This window comes from Bos javanicus, chromosome 8 (assembly GCF_032452875.1).
Source record: "Bos javanicus breed banteng chromosome 8, ARS-OSU_banteng_1.0, whole genome shotgun sequence".
NCBI lineage: Eukaryota > Metazoa > Chordata > Mammalia > Artiodactyla > Bovidae > Bos > Bos javanicus.
The window spans coordinates 83,541,696-83,564,021 of NC_083875.1; the positions used below are offsets into that span (position 1 = coordinate 83,541,696).

Below are 22,326 nucleotides of genomic sequence, written 5' to 3' on the forward strand. Positions count from 1 at the left end.
TCTTGGATTATATCTGCCAGTGAAGGGTGGAGAAGGCTGAGTGCTTTGGGTTGCTTTGCAGGGTTTCTGGAACTTAGGGAAAATCTTAAAGGTCATTAGTCCAACCACACCCAAGGTAGACATTTTTGTAGGGCCAGGCTTTATTGATCAAATCTATTCAGTGCCTAAAATAAAAGCAAGAGCATCAGGATATCAGAAATCTGTTGCATTTCTTTACACTAATGATGAATTATCAGAAAGAGAAAATGGGAGGGGAGGGGAATCTCGTTTAAAATTGCATCTAAGAAAAACACCCTTAGAATAAACCTAACCAAGGAGGTGAAAGACCAATACACTGAGAACTATAGGACATTGATAGAGGAAATTAAAGATGATTCAAAGAAATGGAAAGATATTCCATGCTCTTGGATTAGGAGAATGAATATTGTTAAAATGTTCTTATTACTCAAAACAGTCTACAGATTTAATGCAATTTCTATCAAATTACCCATGACATTTTTCACAAAAGTAGAATAATCCTAAAATTTATATGGAAAAACAAAAGACCCAGCATTGCCAAAGCAATCCTGAGAAAAAAAGCACAAAGCTGGAGGCATAATCCTCCCACACTTCAGATAATACTACCAAGTTATAGTAATCAAGACAGCATGGTATTGGTACAGACATATGGAACAAAGTAACTCAGAAATAAACTCACTACATTCAGTTAATCTTTGACAAAAGAGGCAAGAATGTACAATGGAGAGAAGACAGTCTCTGCAGCAGCTGGTGTTGGGAAAGCTGTATAGCTACATGCCAATCAATGAAATTAGAACATTCCCTCATACTATATTAAAAATAAACTCAAAATGGTTTAAAGACCTAAGTAAAAGATATGACCCCATTTAACTCTGAGAAGAGAACATAGGCAAAACTTTCTCTGACATAAATCACAGCAATATTTTCTTAGATCAGTATCCTGAGGCAAAAGAAATAAAAGCAAAAATAAGCAAATGAGCCTAATGCACAGCAAAGGAAACCATCAAATCAAAAAAAAAAAAAAAAGGAAAGAAAGAAAGAAAAGACAATTTATTTCCAAAATACACACAGCTCATATAACTCAACATCTAAAAAACAAACAACCTAATAAAAAAGTGGGCAGAAGACCTAAATAGACATTTTGCCAAAGAAGACATATAGATGGCCACCAAACACATGAGAAGACACTCAGCATTGCTAATTATCAGAGAAATGCAAATAAAAATTACAATGAGGCTATCACCTCATACCAGTCAGAATGACTATCACGAAAACATCTACAAATAATAAATGCTGGAGGAGGTATGGAGAAGATATAACCCTCCTATGCCGTTGGTAGAAATGTAAATTGGTGACATCACTATGGACGACTAGGTGACTCCAACTAAATAGTATGGAGTTTCGTTAAAAAACCTAAAATATGAGCTACCATATGACCCAGCAATCCCACTCCTGGGCATATATCCAGAAAAAATAAAAACTCTAATTCAAAAAGATACATGCACCCCAATATTCATAGCAGCACTATTTACAATAGCCAAGAGATGGAGGCAAACTAAGTGTCCATCAACAGATGAATGGATAAAATTTTGATACCAAATATGGAGCTTCCCCATTGGCTCAGTGGTAAAGAATCTGCCTGCAACGCAGGAGACGTGGGTTCAATTCCTGGGTCGGAAAGACCCCCTGGAGAAGGGCATGGCAACGCACTCCAGTATTCTTGCCTGGAGAATGCCATGGACAGAGAAGCCCAGTGACCTACAGTCATAGGGTCACAAAGAGTCAGACACAATTGAAGCAACTGAGCACACGCACTCATACCAAGTACAAAATGAAATATTACTCAACCATAAAGAAAAAATGAAATATTGCCAACTGCAGTGACATGGACAGACCTAGACAATATCATACTAAGTAAAATAAGTCACACAAAAACAAATACTATCTAAAAACAAATATTATCTAAAAAATAATACAAACAAATTTATCTACAAAATAGAAACATACTCACAGACATAGAAAGCAAATTTATGGTTACCAAAGGGAAAAGGGAAAGGGAGGGAAGGATAAATAAGGAATAGGGAATTAAAGGATACACACCGCTATATAACTGGTTAACAACAAGGACTTACTGTGTAGCAAAGGGAATTATATTCAATATCTTGTAATAATCTACAATGGAAAAAAAATCTTTAAAAGTATATATAATTATATCTGAATCATTCTGCTGCACACCAGAAATTAACACAGTACTGTAAATCAGCTACACTTCAATGTTTTTAAAAAGCAGGAGCATCCAGTGTTTAAAGCAATTTACTCCACCTTCTCCTTCCCCAGTGTTAGTTGACCCTGAGTTCTTAACCAGAATTGTCATCCTGTTGCTCTATTTCTACAACCAAGAACTACTTCTGTTACCAGGCCTTATGTGTCTTCACAGACAACCTTGAATTCATTTCTGATCTTAGGCAAGTTTCTTTGGCTCCTCTTGTTTTAAGGATAAAGGGACTAAGGCAGTCAACTGAGATTTTGAGATTTATCCTAAGAACTGGTTCCTCACATGGCTGTGGTAGGTTATCCGCCTCTCCCTGGCCAACAGCCCTCCCAACAGTTGGCCTGATGCTCATAGGTTACGTACAGGTTTGGTTACCTGATAAGCACAACTCAGCATACTCTTTTTCTTATGAAATATAGGGTGCCCCATTCAGACCTCTACGTGGTAGAGGTCCAACCATAATATTCTTCTGGATGATAAGATAGAGGTGCTATATCTCCACCTGCCCGGGCAAGATGAGAGCTGTACTATCTCTCAAGATATGTTTGTATTAAGCATATTAACCCTGATCATTGGGTTGAACCATTTCTATTGAGGAAATAGTGCTGAACTATTGATTTTCCAACCAATTCAACCTTGATTGAATCCAGTTGTGCTTTTCAAGGAGCAAATCTTTGACATTGAGCCTGAAAGCTTTTAAGGGCAAGAGGAGAGAACAAGTGAAACCTTGATAGTAAGCCAAAGAATTGATCCTACACCAGGCCAAAGAGAAATACTTGCAACAGCTTGGGAGGATAAAAAGGGAAAGAGGAAAAGAAAAATTAGGTTAAGTCCTATAAAATTACTACTTTTGTAGGTCAAAAGTGGTGCATTATGGACAATTTCATGTGGTTCAACTTAATAGGTAAGAGAAGTCCTGACTTATTACCCACCTGGTATACACAGCTTCCCTTTCCCAAAGTCCGGGCAGTTCTACTTTCAGCCACTTCCTTTCAGCCATGTGAACCCTATCTCCTCAGTGGAATAAGAGCAAGAAGTGTAATGGCCCTGGATCAGCTAACTCAGAGCATAGGCAGGAAGCAATATATGCTAACTCCAAGCACTTTTAGCTTTTCCCTTTCCTTTGCCCTCTAAAAAATCAACCGAGGTAGATAGAACATCTCTTTTGGTTAATTCTCAAGTCACTAGCATTGTCCATTAAGATAAGCCAACTCAAAATCAGTCATGAGCTGAGCAGTAAAGTGTCCTCCATGGAATAAAGCCTGAAACTTTTGTATTTGGTAGACATTTTACACTAGTGAAGTTAATATTCTACAACTATAACTGTAATAGAGTAACACGATAAGGACCCATAAAATAAGGGATTGTAGTATTGAGAACATCATTCTTTTTATGTAGACTAAGAGGAGACTAAAGCTGGAGCTTTGTGCCCTTGGGAGTCCATTTCACCTCTCTGAGCCTCAGATCCCTCAGCTGTCAAAGAAGGGGTTGGGATTCAGATCATTTAAAGCTGAACCTCCCCTGTTTACTGAACCTCACTGGAGTCTATGACTTTCTGGAGCTATGGATACAGCATGACTCTCCTGAAGGACAATATTAAATAGTGAGAAGGTACATAAGGGGGTTGGGCAATAACAACATAAGTGACAACAAACCTCACCATTTAATTTATGCTGTTTCAAAATAATTAATTCCAGCCTGGATGAAGGAAACTTCCCAGACTTCCAGTTTAAGGTGCTTATCTGAAAGAAGCAAAGGCAAAAGGTAACCATCCCCATTGGGGTGACAGGTTTTCCTCTATCGCACACATCCAGTGTTTTTCTGTCTGTTTTATAGGGATGATCAGTCCAGTTTGGTGCAGCAGAAGATCATCAGTAGAGAGCAGAGACTGGGGACCTCAGCTGATGGGATAAACTGACACTCATGATAAAGGTGCATGTTATGAAAAGTTTCCTTTCAAACTTGAATAACTTAGGTCTTGGCTATGATGGTAATCACCTCTTACTGACAATTGAAAACAGATGCACGGCGTGTCAAAGCTGTCTTACAATTGAAGTTAAAATGTGATAGTGAGTTTCCGTGTTGTAGGCTCAGTCCCTGCATGGCTGAACGCTGTTGACAGCACAGGGCAGGGCCTAAGTCTCTGCCCTTCCTGTTTTGTTCACCACTGTGTAGCTAGCCTGAAGAGCAAATCCTCCTCAACATACACCTGTGGAATGAATGTGCTACCTATGTTTACAAGATTGTACACAGTGCACAGGACTCATGCACATGACTCTCCAAAGCTTTAGAAATAAGACAACTTGAGTGGCTAGCAGAGTCAAAATCTTTCTTAACTATGAGAACAAAATTCAACTGATACTTGAACAACACTTTCTACGCCATTTGCAGACTAAATTTTTACAATTTAAAAAATTATGTAATAGCTGAAAGTAGATTCAATTTCAAAACAAGTAAGTAGGTTGTAAGTAGGTTTGGAAAAGATGACTAGCCTATGCTTTCACTTTTGCTACCTTGTCCCAAAGGATGCAAATAATAAAGTTAAGCATTAAGTGAGGAGAAAACTTTTGGCCCTATGTTTAATATCATTTTACTGTTTTGCTTAAGTCTATTTTTAACAGAGTACTCATAAGGTTGGGGTTTTCCTAATTCCAAACTCTTTAACAGAAAACAGAAACCAGTTAAGAATAGAAGGCTCTATTTGTCCTGCTTAAGGGGGAAAAAAAAATACTTTTGAGGAAACAGATGGTATGTAGCTAACCCTAACCACGAAAGAGAAGTGTTGCCGAACCTCAGCCTTGGTTCATCAAAGTTGAATAGAAACTCAGAGACAGAGTTTTGGGTGAAGTAGAAAAGAGTCAGGAAGCAACAGTTAGAACTGGACATGGAACAGACTGGTTCCCAATAGGAAAAGGAGTTCGTCAAGGCTGTATATTGTCACCCTGCTTATTTCACTTCTATGCAGAGTACATCATGAGAAATCCTGGACTGGAAGAAACACAAGCTGGAATCAAGATTGCCGGGAGAAATATCAATAACCTCAGATATGCAGATGTCACCACCCTTATGGCAGAAAGTGAAGAGGAACTAAAAAGCCTCTTGATGAAAGTGAAAGTAGAGAGTGAAAAAGTTGGCTTAAAGCTCAACATTCAGAAAACGAAGATTATGGCATCTGGTCCCATCACTTCATGGGAAATAGATGGGGAAACAATGGAAACAGTGTCAGACTTTATTTTTCTGGGTTCCAAAATCACTGCAGACAGTGACTGCAGCCATGAAATTAAAAGACGCTTACTCCTTGGAAGGAAAGTTATGACCAACCTAGATAGCATATTCAAAAGCAGAGACATTACTTTGCCAACAAAGGTCCATCTAGTCAAGGCTATGGATTTTCCTGTGGTCATGTATGGATATGAGAGTTGGACTGTGAAGAAGGCTGAGCGCTGAAGAATTGATGCTTTTGAACTGTAGTGTTGGAGAAGACTCTTGAGAGTCCCTTGGACTGCAAGGAGATCCAACCAGTCCATTCTGAAGGAGATCAGCCCTGGGATTTCTTTGGAAGGAATGATGCTGAAGCTGAAACTCCAGTACTTTGGCCACCTCATGCGAAGAGTTGACTCATTAGAAAAGACTCTGATGCTGGGAGGGATTGGGGGCAGGAAGAGAAGGGGACGACAGAGGATGAGATGGCTGGATGGCATCACTGACTTGATGGACATGAGTCTGGATGAACTCCAGGAGTTGGTGATGGACAGGGAGGCCTGACGTGCTGCGATTCATGGGGTCGCAAAGAGTCGGACACGACTGAGGGACTGAACTGAACTGAACTGAACTCAGAAAAGAGTAGCCTTCATTGCTTTGTCAGGCAAAGGGGCCATAGAAGGCTAATGCTCTCAAGACTGTGTGACCCACAGGAGGGTACTTGGAGAGGGTAGCAGGGAGTTCTATAGTGTTCAAAGAGCAGGGCGTGATCAGTTCAGGGACAATTTGGGGGTTGGTTGGCATCATGATGAAGTTTCAAGCATCATCAACCTTCAGGTTCCAACCAGTCTAGGGTCTGTGTTCTTGTGGTCAACTGTTTTCATCTGGGGGTGAGGTGGAGGTCTGCTTCCTGTAAAAACAATTTAGGAATGAGTGTCAGGTCTTTATCTGTATCTGTCAGGGAACTGGGAGTTCAGTGATTCTGCTCTGTGGCAGAATCCTGGTGTAAATTGTTTCCAGTTCCCCAGCCCAACAGCTATTCTTTGTTTCTAGAGCTCCGCATTTCCCATCATTAACTCTTAAGTCAGCCTTTTGCTTCAAAACAAGGACACAGAGACTCTTACATGGTTTCAAAAAGAATCCTTGTACTTCTTGGAATTTAGAGATAACTAATTCTTTTCTAAAATTAGCAGAAAGCAGTCAGGGAAAGATTATCCAAGGACATTTGAAGATCCCAAGGGAACTTTTAAGAGATGAAGAGCTGCAAGATTTACAGATCTACTGCATTGAAAGTGAGAGAAAGAACTAAAAAGTATTTTAAACAACATAAGAAAGGGAGGAGAAAAAGTAGTAACTCTCAAATTTTAATTTTAGATTTACACCAAAGTGCTTGTATTCCTTTACATTTTTCTCTACAATACATTATACTTTAAAATTAAAAAGTTTTAAAAATTCTAAGTACAAATATTAGTAAATATTATGTTTTGATTTTAATAAGTTTCACTCGATTAAGGGAAAAAAGTTTAACTAAATAGGAAAATGCTTTATATTCTAACATCTCAGTCAAACATGACTATGGAAAGTCACTTCATTGGATAACAAAGCTTAATGCAGAAACACCCACTCACCTGCATCAATACACACAAGAAAATAGTTTCCCTTAAGCATGTCTCATAAAACTAGGAATGATGAGAAACATCTTCTGTGCTATCAACATGGCTTTGAAATTTCCTAGTCTTCCTAGCTAAGGACATGAGTCATAATTCTGAAGGCAAATATAAAATGTGATTCAAATGAACATCTACTGAGTTTCTAGCATTAAGTTTTATCTAATACTTATTGAATGTCTACTATATACGAGAGACTTGCTGACCATTTCCAGGGAAACAAAGTTGACCAAGACATAGATCTTCATCTTCAGGGAAGTTACATGCTACCAGAAAAGAAAAATGTATGCACAAATAATATCAAACACAGAAGTATTTTCTGTAAAATACTTAAAACATAAACATTTCCCTTAAAGAAAATACTTATGTGTTCAGAGCCATTTTTTTAGTGTTCAGAAGATAACTTTTAGATGGACAGCTCTGGGATGAAACATGGAGAAACTATCATTTAAGCTAGATTTTGAGGGGAGGAGGGCAAAGAGAAAGAAACAATAACACAAAGCAATGGAGTTTATTGGCTGAAACTAGAAATTACAAACTGGCAGCCCATGGCCAAATTTAGCCAGCAGATGTGGGTTTTATTTTATTTTTTGGCCTGAGCAATGTCTTTAAAAATGTTTGAATCTGTTGCCAGTGTTTAAAAACTGAGATTTTACATAAAATTCTGGATTTTGCAGCTGCTCTTAAAGAAATCAGAAGATGTTAGCACTGGGCCTGCAGCCCACCTAATACAAAGAGTTTTGTGGCCGTTGCTCACTTTAGCAAGGTCACAAAGCCCACACTGTGAGCCCCCTCAGCCAGCCTCATTCTTCGTGTGTCCCACAAGTACCCTGCAGGAGATTACATCATGACTTCCAATTTAAAGTGAGCACAGGTCAGACCAGTGCTAGATATGCTAGTAAATGTTTAACAGACTCTCTAAGGGGGGGAAAAAAAGCCCCAACAGTAGTATTTGGCAATTTCTGTGGTATAAATACTCTTACCATGGTCAATTTCAAGCTACTAACGTTATGGCACTGAAAGCGGAGTCGGGAAGAGATGAACCCAAAGGGTTCTCCCAGGTGACGCAAACCAGCCCCAGCATGCTGCTGCGTAGAACAGATCCGAGGTGCCCTCGTGAGAAGGTTTCCTAACTCTTCCTGTGTTAACAAGGACAAACAATTGCCTGCCTTGAAGTGTCACTGTAGGTTTCATGATTTCCCCATGTCTGCCTCTCATTCATCAGCTCATGCCGAAGGTTAGCCTCCTGTTTAATCCTTATCCTTCTATGAATATCACTGTTTTTAATCTCATAATTTTCATTTGGTCCTTTTTATAAATTTTTCTGTTATTTTAAAATGAAATCTCAGTTTTGCCTTATACAGGGTTGTTACTGCTCTCATCTCCCTAAGCAAGGGGCTCAAGATGTCCTACTATTTGCATTTTTAGGGTGTGAAATCTCTGTACATTATTGCACTGAGAGCTTATTTTCTATGCAACTGGAAGTTTCTTGTGAGGGATCATCTTCAGGAAGAGTTTTGCAGGAGAACAATTGTCTCTGTAACAATATGATACAGTTCTGCAGGTCTAGCCTACCGTTTTATATTAACTTATGGGCTCAGGATTCCCACAGTGCATGAATAATGTGGACACCCAACTGCACATGGGCAGCCTGGGGTTTACATTTTTGCTGAAAGTTTTTTTATTCCCCCATATTGAATGAGCAACCCTTCCTTGACACAGCCCTGAGCCAAAGAGTAGAATTTTCCTCTAGTGGTGGAGGCACAATGCTTAGAGATCCCTGGCTTTGTGTAGAGGGCACTTCTAGCTCCCCAACCCTGCCTGGACCTAAGGTCCCCTATGGGACATTCTGAGTTCCAGTCCTCTCACTGACTCTGGATTTAGCTCTTGCTCACCTCTCTGGAGTTGCTTCTAGCATCTTGGATTTCTCTTTCTGACTTTCGTGCTCACTATAAATTTTTTGTGTTACATTTGTTCCATTTTAGGTAGTAAAAAGGGACTGACTGGTTGTCTGTAAGAAGTAAATGAAATCGTGTAGGTGAGGTACCTAGGACAGCTCCCAACACACACTAGGTGCTCCTTAACTAGGATTATCTTCATGGAGACAGGACAGGCGGCAGGACAGCTTGGTTTGCAGGAACACAGGGCCATAAAGGGAAGCCAGGGATGAGAGTGAAAGGAGGAGTTTCATCCATATCGTGGGATGTTGGAAGTCAGAGCCCATGCTCAGGGCTTCAGATGAGAGCCTCAGACAACAGGGCTCACTGAAGAGTTTCGGAAAGGAAAAGGATTTGAGTTCTGCCTTTAGAATTTGATTCCACAAGCAGAATCAAAAAGGTTAATTAAGAGGCTTTTGAAACAGTGAAAGGATGAGGCCATGGGAATCTGAGCTGGGTACTCAGTGTGGGGATGAAACTGAAGGATGGAATGCAGGATCAATACATTCCAAAGCCTGACTAGCTATGTGTTATTAACAGAAGTACATATATATAGGAGGATACAAAAGTGAGGACCTTAAAATTGACTTAGACATGTTTAGCTGAAGTTGGATCTTCTTTATTCTGGATGGAAGAAAAAAGGAGGGAACTGATGCTGCTGAGGAAGCTAATACCACCTGAGTTCACTCACAGTGGACTTAGAGATAGTAGGTGGCAGGGCTAATGGGCACGAGCCCGTCCACGTGCACCTCTAGGTCTATTCACTACCCTTACCCAACCTGTTCTGTGCCCTGAAGTTGACCTATGGCAGCTACAAGGTTTCCTCACCTTTAGAGTTCCTGTTGGGTTTGGGTAACAGGGAGCCCCAGAGGGACCTGAAGGAGGCGAAGAGAGTGAGCTTTGGTGTTTATTCTCACCTTCTCCCCTTCAATCCCAAGGAGGTTGTTTCAGGCTCTCTGCTCCCCACAAAGCAGCTTCCTGTCAAGAAGGGCCCCTCATGAGCACTCTCTGGTTGGTCGTTATGGTTCCTGCCCTCAACCATTCAGGTCTCTGTTACCAGGCTCAGATCCTGCACTGTGTCTTATGGTTTCCACATCTTTGTAAATAGTCCCCTGAAATAATGTGACTAGCTTCTAAATTTTATCAAAGAGGAAACTGGAGCCAGTACAGTGACTCGCACAAAAAAGGTTGATGGCAAATGAGGAATTAAGTAGAACACTGGTGTCCTGCATCTCCATTCAGAAGTCTCCATTCTGACCGTGATCACTGGACTCCACAGTGGTGTCATCACTCTTCCAAAGCCATAGGTGAGGCCATTGTGTGTCTGCTCTTACATATACATACACAAGACCATAACCTTGACCATACGGACCTTCATTGGAAAAGTGAAGGCTCTGCTTTTCAACACACTAGGTTTGTCATAGCTTTCCTGCCAAGAAGCAACTGTCTCCTGATTTCATGGCTGCAGTCACCATCCTCCGTGGTTTCCTACCAAAAGGGGCCTATTCATTGAACATTCCAATTATTGAAAATCTTTTATTTCGTTTCAGGAATTCGTGGCAGTATTCTGAAAAGAAATAAGTGAAATGAAAGAAATACTGTATCTATAGATTTCTGAGATAGATCTCAGAAAATATTTTCAAGTTAAGTGTCAGATTTAGACAAAACTCCAATCACACGTAGGCTGTGATAGTTGGGGTATAGGATTGGTAGGAAATGTGCTCTTAGACACAGGTGCAGGTACCTGGAGGTTCATCAGAATGCACTAAATGTTTTCAGAACAATGGACATGACAGGGAGAGCATTTAGCACACAGAATACTAGCACATCAGGGGCTTCCCTGGTGGCTCGGACAGTAAAGAGGCTGCCTGCAATACAGGAGACCCAGATTCAATCCCTGGGATGGGAAGATCCCCTGGAGAAGGAAATGGCAATCCACTCCAGTGTTCTTGCCTGGAAAAATCCCATGAAAGGAGGAGCCTGGCAGGCTACAGTCCATGGAGTTGCAAAGAGTCAGACACGACTGAGCGACTAACACACACCAACCACAGCACAGACAGCATTTATCTCAAAAGACACGTCTTTAACTAGAAGTTATAAAAAATCAGTTTTCCTGTAGTCTTCCTAATGGACATGAAAAAGGAAGGGACAAAGAGGGGGATAATATTGTTGAGACCAAATGGGAAGCTGCAGAGGACATGGAACAGAAGGGACTCACAGCAGAGCACTCATTCAGCACTCATTGCTCCTGAGGGAGCACTGGAGCTCAGAGGGGAAGTACTGACAGAAGCCTCCTTTTGTGTGAAAAACCATTGTTCAGTAACATTTTCTGGCTTCTCGACTTTTTAACAAGAGAAATTTTAACACGGGACATTCCCTTCAAGCTTTCTTTATAAACCAGGGGAGCTAAGTTCACTATTTCTCCCTGAGATTAAGCTCTGTTCTAAGAGGCTTTCTTATCATCTTTCATATTCTTGTGTGTGTGTGACTTGTTTATACATATATCTTTTTATTGGAATGTAGTTGATTTACAATGTTGTCTTAGTTTCAGGTATGCAGCAAAGTAAATCAGATACACATATTTCCATCCTTTTTTAGATTCTTTTCCCATATTGGTCATTACAAGAGTATTGAGTAGAGTTTCCTGTACTATATAGTCACCTTTCATATTCTAAAAAAAAAGAAAAAGAAATAATTGAGTTGATTTACTTGGAGATAATTTTAAAGAGAGGGGAGAAAGAGAGCGAAATTGCATTTAAGGACTGGTATCTTCCCTGAGATTGGTCTTCCCAAGACTAATATCCCGGAAGCAGAGGCAACCCAGCTCCCACAGTATGAGAGGGGCCCAGTATCTTTTCCACGTCTCTAGCTGTGGGAGCTACTTATTATTTTTCCTCATTTAAGTTTTTTCTGAGGAAATGATTGGAAAAACCAGTAATGTTGTCCTCAGAATTATATCAGGAAATCCAAGTCACTTCAGTAGTACAAAGCAAAAAAACCAGACTCACCAAAGCAATGCCATTTCAGAGGTGGCCATTTTGCAAATGACTGTCACTCTGACTTGGTGCTTCATTGAAATTCTGGACCAGAGACAATCTATTAGCAGTCACCTCCCTTGAGAATCTAGCCTGTCCATTGGGTGGTTTGATGATAGAAGCCAAATTTTGTCTTGGATTTTTGGTTTCGATGTGATCAAAAGCAAGCCATGGCCTTTCTGCCGAACTTCAGGTTCCTCCCTTGTCAGTGAAGTCATGGTTCTGAGTCCATCTCAATACACTGTGAAAAGAGATAGGGAAGAAAAATGCCTAGTAAAACTCCTTACCTAGTAAGGAACTGACAGCTACTCAGCCAGTGATGGTTTTCAGGCTCACTGAAGAATTGCAGAATCACTCCAAATGAGAAATTGTCCTGTATAGTTGAATCCTTCTTTTAAATCTTACTTCTGATCACCAAGTCTGTACAGTTATTGCGGGCTCACCAGCAACATGCAGATCATTGTGACAGGACTGTGGGAAGACAAAAAGAGTAGAGACGCAGTTGTGCCGTCCCCACTTGGGTGGGGAACCTTTCCCACTCATACCTACTCGTTGTTCTCAGGGTCCTTACACCCTTCTGTTTCCCACTTTCTCATACCACAACCTGCTTTCCACCAAAAGAAAAAAGGAACCCAGTGCTCATTCACAAGATTCACAAGTATTAGGGTGGAAACGACCGATAGCAGCTTAAAACCCACTAGGGAGACTTAAAATTTCCCAGGGCATAGTAATGAGGCTGCTAAAGTGAGATTTCAGCCAATACAGTGAATGCAATGTGGGTTGGAAGTTCTATTCAACATCCAGGAACCCTACTACAGAAGGCTCTGCCAAGACCAGCTCTGTCCAGTAGAAATACAATGGGAGTCACAGATATAATTTAACATTTTCTAGTAACTATATTTAAAAGATAAATAGCTGAAATTTATTTTAACAATAGATTTTATAATTTGGCTATAAATATAGCCAAACGATCGCTTCAACATGTAATCCATATAAAAAGAAATAGAAATAATATTGTACATTCCTTTTTTCATACTCTGAAATCCAGTGTGTTATACAGTTGCACCACTTGTCAATTTGCACCAGCCACGTTTCAGGGGCTCTGCAGCCACCTGTGGCCAGTGACCACTACGCTAGACAGCAGAGTCTAATGAATGACTATGAATGAGACACTCATATCTCTGAAAAACTTCATAGTAAGTAGTTGATGAAAACCATTTATCTCCCTTTCTTCCCCTGCATTCACCCACCCTGTGTCTTTTTATAACACCTGCCATTCAGTGAGTACCCACAATACATGGGATTTTAAGCCTCATAACTTCCCTGCAAGCCAGGTTCAGGTGAGGAAGGAGGCACAGAAAGTGAAACTCTAGCTAGCAGTTCCCTAGCTCAGAAGTGGGGGAGCTGGAAAAAGCAGGAAATGATCACAAAGGAAAGAGAAGAAAAGAGGACAAAGGCCATAGGCTGAGCCGGCTAGATCCATTTGAAGACAAACGTGTGGGTCCCAGGATGGCAGAGATGAACTTAGAAGTGTCGCATCACAAAGCCTGTCTCCCCCAACCACCTGTCTGTTCTTCCCCAAAAAGTCAGGTAAAATGGGATCTCCAGTTTCACAGCCTGTGTGGCTCTATGCCTGCAGCCCTCTGACTTGTTAGACAACAAGTACAGAATATGGAGAAATATAGGACACAAGCCTGCCTTCCAGGGTCTTGTAATCTACTTGGGCAAATAATGAAAATGCATTATATAACTCAACTCTTAAAGTCAATATACAGACTCGAATTTAGAGCATTTAAGCAAGGCTTCATGGAGGAGAGAGTATGAAGCTGAGCTTTGGAGAACAGGCAACAGCCCTGGGAGGCTATTCCAGGCAGAGGGAACTGTTTAAGTGATGGCTTGGAGGTGAAGTAGGAGTCAGGCTGCCACTGACAGAAGGTGAACCCCTGAATACCACAGATACCAACCAGCGGTCGGTAGGTTGTAGGACGGTCACCGGTGCTAAGATTTCCATCACAGTAGGAAAAAGGCCAGAGCTGTTCGTGACAGCCAAGCTTCATTCCCACCCACCCTGAGGAGAGCTGTGTTCCAGGATTCCCAGAAAACATCTGGACATTCCTTCTGCTTTGGTCACATGCCCACCTCTCAGTAACAAGTTCCACCCCAGGATCTGGGGCGACATTCGATCTTCGGAATCTCCTGGAGATCCAGACGAAGCTATCCCCAAAAGGGAAGAAAGAATGAATTCAACAATAGCGAGAAAGTAACCGTAAATTGTCCATGACATTGAGTCCCTTAGGTGTGCACACCTTGCCCAAGTTTTAAGGAAAAAGTATTGTGGTTTTGGTGCGGTTTCTGAAGAGTTTTGTGCATAAAGGCACAGGCTGACATTGCAATTCGGTAACAATTTATGGGAGCTGTTTTATTCTCACTCCACTGTTTCTTCTCTTTACAATTATTCACAACATAGTAAACCGCATTAAACCTAAATGTCACGAAATAGAAGAAAGCATCTATGGCAGGATTTCTCAGTCTGGACACATTTTGTTTTCAGTCAGATAATTCTTCATCGTGGAGGCTATCCTTTGAACTATGAATGTTGAGTAGCCTCCCTGGCCAGTTGCTAGTTCCAGCCATCAAAAATATCTCCAGACATTGCCAAATGTCCCCTGGGGGAAATATCACTCCTCAGCCAAAAACATTAAGTTTAAGGGCCTTCCTAACCTGGAAGTCATGGATAGGAGCTCCAGGGTCAGCCAGACACCCACTGGAGTTAGCAGCTGTGTGACCCTGGACAAGTAGGTCTAGCTCCTTTTCTGTGTAGCATGGGGATATTGCAGTTCTTACCTCATGGAATGGTTATAAAAACTGCAGAAGAGGGTATTACATAGGCCTCACCCAAAGGTAGTTATCGATACCATTAGAAAATATTCCTGGCGAGACAATAAAACAGGTTTCTTTTTTTTTTTTTTTTTCAGATGGCCCATCTCGGGAGAATATTTGCAGGGGCACAGGGAGTGTTTGCTGGTTTGTTGCTTCTTTTTTTCTTAAATTGATCTCTGCTTTAGACGAGTAGCAAAGAAAACCTCTCTGGGGATAGTTTTTGTGGTTAGGCCTCCTTGAGTATCCCCTCTTCAAAGAGAGCCACTCCTTCTCACTTACAAAGAAGTGGTCAGTAGGGGCAAAAGTCAAACAATCTGCAGGGTAGCTCAAGACTTGGGGAAGCTGTGTGGTGACAGAGCCAGGGGGCACACAGCGGGGCCTGAGCCTCCCACACACGCTGTCCGCGCTGGCGCTCCTCTGGCTTCAGAGGGTGGTCATCCCGCTGGTCAAGGGCTCTGCCCATGTGGTCCCGGCTGCGGGTTCTGGGGGCTGTCTGTGGCCTACACGGTCCTTGTGCAAGAGAAGGGCCTTCAAGGTGGCGAATGTGCCTTAAATAACTAACCTTGCTTTCCAGAAGGCACAAGTTTGCTCCAAATGTCAACCTTGGCTTTGTTTCCTTGCCCCTATTTTTTTTTTTAATTATGTTCGGTCGCTCGCCACAGCCCTCAACTAAGACAGATGAAAATACCCAGGGGCACTGATCACAAACTTTTGGACTTCCCACATGACATGGAAATTTAGGAAACCGGACGTGGTGACCACCCTCTAATTTTATAACCCTACTTTATTGCCAGCACAGAAGCAATAAAGAGAAATAATAAACGAAACAGCATGCGGAGCTCAGGAGACAGCAGGCTTGCCGAATCTACCCAAGACACTTAACCTTTCAGTGCAACAGTTTCCCCTGTCCAGAAAAGGAAATGCAGACCCTTCCTCAAAAGTGAGTTCCAGGTGGCTTCATAAAAAGATACGTCAAATACTGTGTTTCTGGTAACCCAGTGTATAGGTCAGCAGCGTTATGATGGAGCATCAAGACTGGGAAGACAAACAAAAACAGTATGGATTCTCACAATCGTGAATCACAAGAAGATTAACATTTAAGGTCTTGGCACATAAGAACAACTAACATTCTGCCAATTTTTCTGTTATTCAGTGTCCAGAACTATTCTTTTATTTAACTCATATGTATTAAAACCATTTGTATCTACATGTTGATGATAACCTTGTAATTCTCTAAGGGAGTACGGTAAGTATGGCCTCAAGAAATGGGAAACCTATGTTATTAGTTTAAACTTTTTAAAATTCCATAGAGTCCTCATAGTATGGATACTTGCTAACTATTAAATTAGATAATCCCAAGTTGGGATCAGTGAACAATGGAAAATTTAGATAAAATAATAGGAATACATGCATATGTAGATATGTGTGTATAAAATATGTTCCCCAAAGTATTCAACAGTGGGTAATGAAGTGCAAGAGAGATTAAAGGTAAAAAGAGCAAAAGTATAGCCAATGAATTCTGGAAAGAAGAAATCTGCATTCCCATTAGTAGTTTCTACCTGTTGGCACTACCTCATTCTTGACAGAGATCTGATGGAATGACCTATGGAACTCAGGGTCTGAGACAGCACAGGCTGAATTACCTCCCGTGGTTCTTAACCAGGTGCCAGGGGAAGAACTGTGTGGACACTGTTCACCTCTGACTTTGAGTCAGCCATCGTGCCTTTGTCCTCAGGCTCCTCACCTTTAGAAGTGAAGATACGGTTTCACGGCCAATAAGAGCCGGTTATAAAACGTAAATGAAGTAAAGGGAACCCAGTTTACCTTGTGATTAGGAATAGCCGCAGGGAATCCTTATAAGAAGTTTGCCCCAAAGCAAACTAGCTCCATTCCCACTATCATTTTGCCAAAGAAATGTTTTTCTTCTGTTTTCGGGGTTTTTCTTAAGCACTCATTTATAAATTCATTTTGTGACACAGGTGAGATGGGAGAGAGGTCCAAGAGGAGGGGATACATGTATACTTACACCTGTTTCAATTCATCATACAGAAGAAACTAACATGACATTGTAAAGCAATTATACTCCAGTTTAAAGAAAAAGAAGCCAACCCAGAGGTCATCCTACCAATCCAGAGACCTGGGACCAACGCAGCTTTTTCTTTTCAGAAACTTTCATTATGAAAAAAGACTGTGAATCTTGATTTATTTTGTTTGGAAACAATGCCCATATTTTGTCTCAGAATGGACTCAGTTCTCAAAACCAAGATGACACAGAAGAGAAGTAACAGGTCTTGAAGCAGCTCTGGAGTTAGTATTCTGCTGCTTTTGATTTCTGGCCAAAGGCATTAGCTTCCAAAGGTAGTTGAGGGTCTTGTAAACACAATGAACAGTTTTTTCATGGACAGTCTATGAGGAAATGATCCTAAGAATCATATACTTGAGATAATTGAGGTCCTTCCTGAGTAGCCACTGGCCATTGGGCATGTCACTGCCCTCCCCCCAGGGACTGGTAAAACCCTCATGGCAGCCATAGTTGAAGAACCCAGCCTTCTGCCGACAGAATGCAGACAGACTCCAAGGTCTGGAGTACTGGAGTCTACCCTGCAGGCCAATCTGTCCCTGTGTGGCCATTCTTTCTTGTCCTCATATCATCCTTACTATTGCTCCTTAACAAAGTATCCCAAGTCTTCAGTTCAGCTCAGTCGTCCAGCCCAGCATTTCTCATGATGTACTCTGCATATAAGTTAAATAAACAGGGTGATAATATACAACCTTGACATACTCCTTTCCCAATTTGCAACCAGTCTGTTGTTTCATGTCCAGTTCTAACTGTTGCTTCCTGACCTGCATACAAATTTCTCAGGAGGCAGGTCAGGTGGTCTGGTATTCCCATCTCTTAAAGAATTTTCCACAGTTTGTTGTGATCCACACAGTCAAAGCTTTTGGCATAGTCAATAAAGCAGAAGTAGATTTTTTCTGAAACTCTCTTCCTCTTTTGATGATCCAATGGATGTTGGCAATTTGATCTCTGGTTCCTCTAGCTCTTCTAAATCCAGCTCGAATATCTGTAAGTTCACAGTTCACATAGTATTGAAACCTGGCTTAGAGAATTTTGAGAATTACTTTGCTAACGTGTGAGATGAGTGCAATTGTGCAGTAGTTTGAGCATTTTTTGGCATTGCCCTTCTTTGGGATTGGAATGAAAATGGACCTTTTCCAGTCTTGTGGCCACTACTGAGTTTTCCAAATTTGCTGACATATCGAGTGCAGCACTTTAATAGCATCATCTTTTAAGATTTGAAATAGCTCAACTGGAATTCCATCACCTCCACTAGTTTTGTTCATACCTAAGGCCCACTTGACTTCACATTCCAGGATGTCTGGTTCTAGGTGAGTGATCACACCATCATGGTTCTCTAGGTCATGAAGATCTTTTTTGTATAGTTCTGTGTAATCTTCCCAAATCATAGTGGCTTTCAACAACCATCATTTTATTATATTGCCTGGTTTTATGGTTAAGAAATTTGTATAGGGTTCAGCAGATCAATTCTTCGGTCTCATAAAGCAGCCATGAAGGTCACTCAGTGATATTCAGCTGACAGATGAATACCAAGCGGTATCCAGCTGACAGATGATTACCAAGCCCTTTACTGTCAAGCCCTGTACCTTGGCAGGAATGGTTGGAAGACTGGGCTCATCTGGAATTGTATCCATATGGCCTCTGTGGCCTAACGCTGGACTCCCTGCATGGCAGCTCAGGCCTCCAAGAGTATTTTTTATGCATTGGTTTTTATGATTCAGCCTCAGAAGTCCCCCAGCAGCACTCCACCACACTCTTGGCCAAAACAGTCACAAATATGCTGAGATTCAAGGGATGCAGGCACAGACCCCACCTCTCTATGTGAGGCATGCCCCAAACCTACAGGAGGCCTAATCCGCTATTCCCGAGAGCTGCTCCCTCTGGTCTCCAGGCACTGAGAAGAATCCAGGACAACCTACCCTTTGCCTCACCTTAGGGGGGCTTCTCATGGGAGCGTGCTCACCCACCTAACCATTAGCTGTAACAGCAGGTATATGTCACCAATGACTCTTCTTCAGAAGGGCATTTTGACAAAATTTGTTCAAACCTTTCCAGAGACGTGTTAATAAAATGAGTCTTCTTCATTAACTTCAATGACTTCCCAGCACACTGAGAATAAAATTTAAACTCCTTACTAAAACTCCTAAAGGCCCTAGCTAGCCTGACCCTGCCACCTCTCCAAGCCTTCATGTCTCATTGCCCTTCCTGTTCTGTCCTCTCCAGTCACACTGGCCTTTCTTTTTTCCACCTCATCAGACTCCCTCTCCCCTCAGGGTCTTTGTATTTCTGTTGCCTCTGCTGAGAATACAGACCTCTCATTCTTCACATGGCCTCCCCTTTGAATCTTTCAGGTCCATCACACGTCATGAATTCAGGCCTCCCACCACCACCTATTTTACTTCCTATTATATCACTCTCTTCTGTTGACCTCACACAAACATCTAAAATTATCTCATTAATTAATGTTAACCTACATGAGACTGGATTGCCCATATTCCATATACCCAGATCAGTTCCTAACACATAGATGACACTTTAATATTGGTTGAATGAATGAAGGAAAAAATAAATGAATGTTATTCCCCTGACTGACTTCCCAACTCCAATGGCAGGTCACAGGCTCCTTTAGGCTTGATGTGAGATTCTGTACAACTGGATCAGAGCCCATCTCAGCCCTTCACGCTGTGCCTGGACTCAGGCATTAGGCGCTAAGCGATTCGGTAATGCCTTTCTTGGTCCCACAGGAACAAGATGCAAATGCAGTTCCAGGAAAAGTTTGAGCTTCCAATAGCACTGCGAGGTGAATACGCAGCATAAGCTAATAGAGAACCTGACCCTCACAGAGAACCAGGCACCAAATTTGTCAGTAGGTCCCTGTTGCCAAGAGGACCAGTTAAACTGCTCAACAGTAACAAGAGGCCGTAAAGCAGAGGTGACCTCAGTTCATACCTGCTCTTCAATCTTACTCCAACCAGTTCCCAGTTTTTCAGCTTTCTCAGCTATACATTAGTATTGACAATAACAATATAATATGAGAATTAAAACACCTGTAAAAGTCTTTAGACCATTGCATCACACCTGGGGAGTGATCATTAAGTATTAACTGATTGTCAACCTGATTTTTAAAGCCTTTCACATCCTAGCCCCTATCATACACTGATAAAAATCTTCTCTCCTTCATTCAGTTTAGCTGATCCTCTGTCCAAGGTAGACTGGTCTTCTCAGTGCCTGAGAAAGCCCCATATGGGTTCCAACATCTATGCGTTAATCCCCTTCTGGGAATATGCCTCATGCATATCTAGGCTGACTTCTCTGCCCAGTCCATGTTTTCGAATCCCACCTTGTTTTTCTCCCTGAATCAGTTCAAACTCCAGCCCCTCAGAACTGGAAAAAGTTCTGTCCTTCCTGCAAAGCAAGATATGTACAAGTCATTGGTTGATTAATCATGTGGCTCCCATTGGTTTCAAATTATTTGAATCTTTTATCATCATTCCAATTTTCATATATTGAGGTCCTATCTTCTTGGAGAGACTAAGTCTCCTCGAGAACATTGCTGCTGGGCCTTTTCACAGTGAGCCCTTAGATCATCATCCGGAAATTGCCGTGACTATTACCTGGGATCAGCCCAGTAGGTTTTAGACACAACTGGACAAATAGCCTTAGTAAAATTTAAGGTGCATTAAAACTTTCAAGTCCAATCAGAAGAGATTGTCTTCTGTTGAACTGTCTCCTTGTTGAGCTGTTATTTAAGCTCAACAAGGAGCTTAAATAGACCCTCAACATCTATCTTTAAATAGCCAGCCTCCCAGAATTGATCTTCAGGATACAGAAGCGGGGGAATGTATTATATTTACAATCAATTTCTTAACTTGAGGACTTGCAGTCATCTGATTTAAAAATTAAATCTAAAAGGGTTCGTCTGATGTGGTGAAGCAAAATGTTTATACCACCCAACAATCTGAGCCTTTAAAAAGAAATACTAATCATATCCAAGTGGAAGTTTCAACAACTGGACAGCCAGCTGCCAACTAAGAAAGGAGTGTCAATGGAGGAATCCCTGGAGGATCACAGTCCTGCAGAGTCTGCTCTGTTAGAGAGTATCCCTCTCTTGAGGACACAGACGCTTAATAGGTATTAGGAGTATGGTCAGAATATTCTGAGGCAAAATATGACTGATGGAATTGGACAATTGCCTTAGCATATAATTGGTTTTGTTTGGGGTTTTTTTTTAAGTGTTTTTAAAATGTTAGAACTGCTACTAAACTTAGCGCCCTCTGCCTTTGAGCATCACTTTCCCAGCAGCACAGCAACTTACTCCAAGACAGAAAACTTTTTGAAGGTTGTTTGTGTCTGTGCTCATTAGTATTTTTGGATTGGAGAAAAATGTGCAGGGTGTCTATACAACAGAGCCCCCAGCTTGTGATCCACACAGTTGGATTCTGACCATGGATTAATTTTGAGAGGAGCAAGAACTGGAAGGTTCTTGGAGGTTTCCTTTTAGTCTTTTACAGAACTTTCAGACAACAATGGCTGTCCTCTATCCAACACCACAGAAAATACTGAGGCCCCATAAATCTCTGCTGGAAAAGGGTGACTAGCCCAGACTTTCATCCCCACCAACAAGATGCCTGAGATGCCCAACATTGTCACCAGGATGGTGTCAGAGAAGGCCAAGAGGCGAGCTCAAACTTTCAACCTACTGAGAGATTGAAAACCCTCCCCCTACATGCTCACACCATCTACCATGTCAGTGGGAAACCACGTAGGGAGCCTGGACTTCTACCTCTGGAACCCGCAGTAACCCTCCTCACTAGGGCAGTGTTTTGAGGCCTAGTGGAGAGTCAGGCCTTCACCACCACTCAGCAGTTACAAGATCACAGTCCCCAGGGTCAGTGGAGGCAACATGGGGAACAGTATCAAGGCAACACCCCCATCCCAGCTAGGATGGTATCAGTGGAAGCCTAGCAGGGGGCCTACATTTTGAAATTGAAATATAGACTCCGTGGCCTCTCCATGAGCAGATAGGCCTGATGATGGGAAAGGGTAGATGGTATCCTTACCACTAGGCTACTAGAACTATTTTCTCAGTATGAGCCTGTCCCGTTGTCTTACAAGACCTCATTCCTGTGGCCAGAACAGCCTTAAACTATACCCACAACTTCAAAAATAATTCCAGTGGTAACCTGGGTTTTACGACCTGTCTGCTTTGGGAAGGTGATTATCAGGGTCTTGGCCC

The 22,326-nt window shown here is 41.7% G+C and overlaps 1 long non-coding RNA gene across 2 annotated transcripts in view; it reads left to right on the forward strand.

Annotated features, from left to right (window-relative positions):
* Positions 1–16,214, forward strand: part of LOC133253012 (uncharacterized) — a 29,458-nt gene extending 13,244 nt beyond the window's left edge. The window contains exons 2-4 of one of the 2 annotated variants that reach the window (XR_009738155.1): positions 4,127–4,222; positions 15,106–15,154; positions 15,810–16,214. This is a non-coding gene — a long non-coding RNA (uncharacterized LOC133253012). Of the gene's footprint in view, positions 1–4,126; positions 4,223–15,105; positions 15,155–15,804 lie in introns of both variants that reach the window. The other variant, XR_009738154.1, reaches the window with a different exon arrangement.
* Positions 16,215–22,326: the final 6,112 nt, after the last annotated feature.